This window comes from Watersipora subatra, chromosome 8, assembly GCF_963576615.1.
Source record: "Watersipora subatra chromosome 8, tzWatSuba1.1, whole genome shotgun sequence".
Taxonomy (NCBI): Eukaryota; Metazoa; Bryozoa; class Gymnolaemata; order Cheilostomatida; family Watersiporidae; genus Watersipora; species Watersipora subatra.
Genome location: NC_088715.1, coordinates 49,206,007 through 49,212,007, shown reverse-complemented (window position 1 = coordinate 49,212,007; position 6,001 = coordinate 49,206,007).

Below are 6,001 nucleotides of genomic sequence, written 5' to 3'. Positions count from 1 at the left end.
ATTGAGAATATTCCATGAGTTTTAAGCTAAAATTTAATTTATATACAAGCCGAAGTCTTCAGAAATACACTCTACGACCTGTCTTCTTGGATGTTTTGGCAGCATGCCAACTCTTGACCATGTCATGCATGTAATGTATGTAATCTTCCAATTTTATAAAATTACCAGAGTGAAGGTTCAAACATCTCTTACAAGGATATAATGACCATGATGAAGGTAGTCTACTAACTACTAACATTAGAAACGATCAACATGATGGTCAGATAACTCCTACAGCAGTGATGATAAACTTGACAAGTATTTTGTGTTTTATTTACTTCACACAGTTTCACTATTTAGTACCCTGGCATATGCTCCAACCTAACCAATTATTAACCAGATTCTGCATGTAGTGTTAATATGTGTATACTTTTAGGAAATACCATGCCATGACACTATTCGCCAGAAGTACCACCAACGCCGACTGAAAAGGAAGGAACTTGAGGTAGATCTTTCTATCGCTGTAGCAGATATGTTTGATATCCATGACAGATATCAACACACAAACAGATTCTTTTCTGTAGCAGATTTGGAAAATTTGCAAAATATTTTGCGTCGCGTTTGACTCATGAGATTTACAGTATGTTACCATTATCTTAGCACATGCTGACAGCACCCTTGACCTTTTCAAACATGCTACATGTATTATAAGTCTACTGTTTGGCATTTTAATATTATCAAGCTGTACTGATCCTCTTTGTTGGACTAACACATGAGTTTTCATTGCTAAAGTTAATGTAAAAATGGACAACTCTACTGACTACTTGTTCAAGGGTGGCGGTCTGTAAATCCACAGTGTTGACTAACTAATATGAATGTTGTGTCTTTTGCTGACTCTGGGTGTAAAACAGTCTTGTCCTTTACAGTTTATAAACCTTCTCTTTATGTTTGCCCACAGTCTCAAGAAGGTTCAAAGGACTACAAGCCTGAAGGACAGGAGGAGTTAAAGGGGGAAACAGAAGAAGAAGCACTTGTAGAAATCTTCAAATACACAGAACTTGGAGAAGGAAAAGAGAAGGAAAATAATGGTGCACAGAGTTTCTTGAGTAAGGAAGAGGAACAAATGGGGACGTTAAGTAGTCAAGAAGAGCAAGCTGCAGTTGAACAAAGCAAATCAGGACTTTTAGAATAATCACAAAGAGTCCAGACTAGGTAAATAGTTCTTACATTAAAGCAAATTGATAAACCGGTTTTTAGACAGACGTTTAACATGGATGCCTGCAGAACAAGTCTGGTCTCTGAACTTTTGAGTTGGTAGTTTTTATTATTCAAAGTGCTGATCAGATAAAATTAAATTTCATTCAATTCCACTTTCATTTACACGTATTTTTAAAGAGTTTTATGTTATTATCTGACCATCATTAGCAATTATCTGTTTTTATCTGTTTGTGGCATGTACCACAGGTGTTTACTAGTGCTGATAAATCTTGACATGTATTCACAAGTGGTGTGTTAACGATCACAGTGTCACCAACTCTAATATCTCATGCAGATACATTCTCTTATTTTTGTTTGAGACGCGGCAAGTATCATGATTAAATTTTAGTAAAACATGAAGTTGAAGATGTTTATAGACCAGTACTGTATATCATCAGCTTGTTTATACTAACAAATGACAATGCAGAAATTTTTACTGTTTTTTTATTATCAGAGTGTAGATTCCTTTAGATGAGAATATGCAGTTTCACTGTTTGAGATTTTAGATTAAATAAAACTTCTTAGTTTGCGAGAGTTCTTCAAATTTAGTTAAAAAAACAAAACTTGACATTACTGTGCCTTTGAAAATGTCATTAAAGGTAAACATTTTGTGTCTTTAAAATGGCAGGCTCTGAGCAAAGCTACAGAGATAAAAAATCAGACAGAGGTCTACTGAGAAAGTAAGGGGTGACAACTCATGAACATTTGTTGAGAACCAGCTTATGGTGCAGACTCTGAACAATGCTGTGGTAATATGTTGCTGCTCTGATCCTTTTACTTCTCTAGTGAAATGCTTGTTCTGGGTGAAGGATCTCAATTTGACAAACTTATGCAAGTGGCATAAAAACTATGCAAATAGACGCAAATTATGCAAACTTGTTAGAACCAGTCCATGTTATAAATTTTGAACCTCATTATAGTAATAAGTTCACCAGCATGATCAGATACATTGTTTTTAATAACATATGTTAATATAGGATACACTGAGCTCCATTTTGACATATAGTAGGTGCAACTTCAAAACATTGGTTATCAACTGTGACAACATACTTACGGAAGTTATAACACAATTCTATGGTCGCGCATTATTTTAACACCACTGTATACTGTACAGCAAGCTGAAAAAACTCATTTATCATGTACCACATCAAATTTTGATCAAACGAAAATCTTTATTTTAGATTGATATATGCATACAGTGCTCCTTCGCCATACAATGTTATTCTGTTACAGGGTTGACATCACATAGCGAAAATGTAGTATAGATTAATTACATAATTATATAATACAATTATCCCATGACCAAACAAGCGGGAGCAAAGTTTGAGAGTTTTTATGATAAATACATGTGCACACAACTTACAAAAATTATTCATCAACAATGAGATGAACCCTTGTCTCGAAATCTCATCAACAATTTTAACCATCGTTTTGTAGAGTCGTTTAAGTATAATAATGATAGAAAACGCATATAAACCTATTTAAATCTGTTACCAAGTCTTTGTAAATTGTCGACATTTTCTTAAAACTTACCCATCTGATTAGATTATACACAAGTAGACAGATTAATTTGGCCGAAAATCATCACAAAACGCTTGAAAAGCTTGGTTTAATAAAAGTTAAGACCGGAAAAATAACGTGCACATTTTACCAGTCTATAGCATTGTCGAATTGCCGAAGGTTTCTGTAAATAACTTAGGAGTGCTGAAATCGTTTCATTTTTGCCAATTTTAAAGTAACTGACATTTTAGACACTTTTGAGTACTTTGGTATTCTAACTGATGTACAACACAGTGTGAGTAAAGGAAATGACGATGATATTTGTTCTAACGGTTCTTATGAGATTATTATAAGATTTAACTATAAGTTTGGATGACTACAGAACAATGGCTACATAGTACGGATTTTCTAAAAATCTATATAAATATCTCAACTTCTTGATATTGCTAGCTATGGCGTTTTTAAATGTAAAAATAATTGTGCATTGGCTTTATATTATTACTATATTAATAATATTGGTTATTCTAATAATATCAGTGCAATTTACTTCTAATATTGGCCAATATTGCATTTCTCCTATTGCAGGGGGAGAGCTATAAACATATAATCCTTTCCTTTCATTATTGCTATTTGTTGTATATAATAACACCCACACTCAGTACATTACAGCTAACATTGCAGTTATCCTATTGCACTGCAGTGTCATTTGACTGCGAATATTGCATTTCTCAACCCTTTCATTTTTTCCAATATCTCTTTGGTCGTGAGCTGTATGACAGTGGAGTTTCTAGTTATAAAATGCAAACATCTCCTGGTACAAATCATCCAAACTTAATATGAGCACTGTACTTATTAGAAATAAGTAACAAAATAGTATGCAAACCTTAATAACAATAGTATTAATAGTTATCTACAGTAACTTCATAGTGTATTCAATGGTTATGATCTGCAATAAAATACAACATTACAATGTACAATGCATGTGCAGTAGCAGCGGTACAAAGCATAGGAAGTTCTGACCTTTGAGACAGATGTATAACTTAAGCATCAAATTTAAACTAAATGAATTTACCTGACTAAACACACACTTGAAGCTCAATTTTATTGCGTATTTTCAACTAATTTACTGAACTTCAACTATTTCGTATCTAAAATTATATCACCAATTGGTGGCTGGCTTCGCTTTTACTATAAATTTTAGCCAACCTCAGTAAGACCTTTCCCAACCTAACTTGACATAAATATGCCGAACAATCACTGGATTATACTATCACTGGAATGGCATTGGCCTATCTAAACCCATGAACTTCCATGTGACAAATTGAGTGCCATCTTGAACAACGCTACATAGGCTTCCGGCTGTAATTAAATAAATGACAGATCATAATTATCCCCAAAAGAAAACTCATTTATCTGCTAGAAACCAGTGTTTTGCCATTAATTGCCACCACTACGGCAACCCTGACACATGGAGGGTTAAAGAGATATCATTTCACAAGTGAGTTAAGCGTTTTATTCCTGCGTTAGTAGCACAAATACAGCAGTAGCTGTTTAGAAGAAGCTTGCTAGTGGCTGTTTAGAAGAAACTTGCTAGTGGCTGTTTAGAAGAAACTTGCTAGTGGCTGTTTAGAAGCTTGCTAGTAGCTGTTTAGAAGCTTGCTAGTAGCTGCCTAGAAGCTTACTAGTAGCTGATTAAATGCTTGCTAGTAGCTGGTTAGAAGCTTGCTAGTAGCTGGTTAGAAGCTTGCTAGTAGCTGATTAGAAGCTTGCTAGTAGCTGGTTAGAAGCTTGCTAGTAGCTGGTTAGAAGTAGCTTGCTAGCAGCTGGTTAGTAGTAGCTTGCTAGCAGCTGGTTAGTAGTAGCTTGCTAGCAGCTGGTTAGTAGTAGCTTGCTAGAAGCTGGTTAATAGTAGCTTGCTAGCAGTTGGTTAGTAGCAGCTTGGTAGAAGAACTTGCTAGCAGCTTGCTATGTAATGGAGTGGATTTTTGTTAGCAGGCTAAGGGAATTTGTCTAATCCCTGACCTTCTGTTTGAAGTGATTGCAACTCCAATTTTCCCACTTGTTTTAAAGGGAAAATATTGTCTTTCGCCTGAACAATGTTGAACTGTGTGAGAAGGTTTACGATGAACATCATATATACATGAGCATCTTTGTTATTTCAATGCATTATGCACACAAAAAGCCAAATTTGAATTCTGACCGAAACCTTTTGTTGAATTTGTGGGGTCAAATAGGAATCACATTATGAGAACAAAAAATCATTTTGTTCTATTTAGTAAGGCAGAAGAATAAAATAGCCAATAATTCATAACTCAAGGAGCCACTGTATTTGCATACATGACAAGTTACACATATAAGCCAGGCACAAAGGCGCTCTGTTGGATCATCTGTAGCTGACACTGCCCATGCTGAATCATCCCTGGAGTTAGATTCTTTTGTCTCTTTGAAATAAACAAAGTCTACTGAATCAAGCTAGAGATATCCATAAGGTCAACTGGATCCCACCACGACACCATATAAAAAACTTTGTCAAGCTAAATCAAAACCACAAGAAATGTTACCTTTTACTCTAAAATTTTACGGATAGTTTGTAATAGTTGAACAACTTGATAATTGAGAGAGAATGACTCTAAAGGCATTATGAACAAGGGTTTTCAATATCGCATTCCCTTGGATACATACAAGCTCCATACATGTACATGTATATCATGTACATGTCATGTAGGACATGTAGATGTATGGTAATTTTAAAACTATGTCACCAGTCTCTTGAGCTGCTAATTGGTTCTTAATGCAGATATGTCAACTCGGTAACAGGAATGTTAAGTGTAACAAGGAGGTATGATGGCGTCAGTTTTGTTTGCTTTTATATAAAACATACAAGCTATTAAAAACAATATACCAAGGTGATAATTGAATATAAATGTTTTGTTATGCCAGGATTTGAAACATTAACAGACAGGTTAAGAGAAACAGAAAATTACGAGATAAAATACGAAACCTGCTACAAAACAGCAAAGCCAACGTTCAAATACATAAACGAGCAAGCATAAAAACTACGGATAACTGCCATACTGCTGGAAATAAAAAGCATGGGAGTTATCAATCCATCATAGTTAATGAGATATGAATATATTGGACACCAATTGGATTGGGAGTTGTTGGATCATTATTACAATAAAAATTAGAAGAACTCCATCTAAATCATGATTATTAATGATCATCACTACTTCATAGGAAAGAGAATAACATGCTACACCAAGTG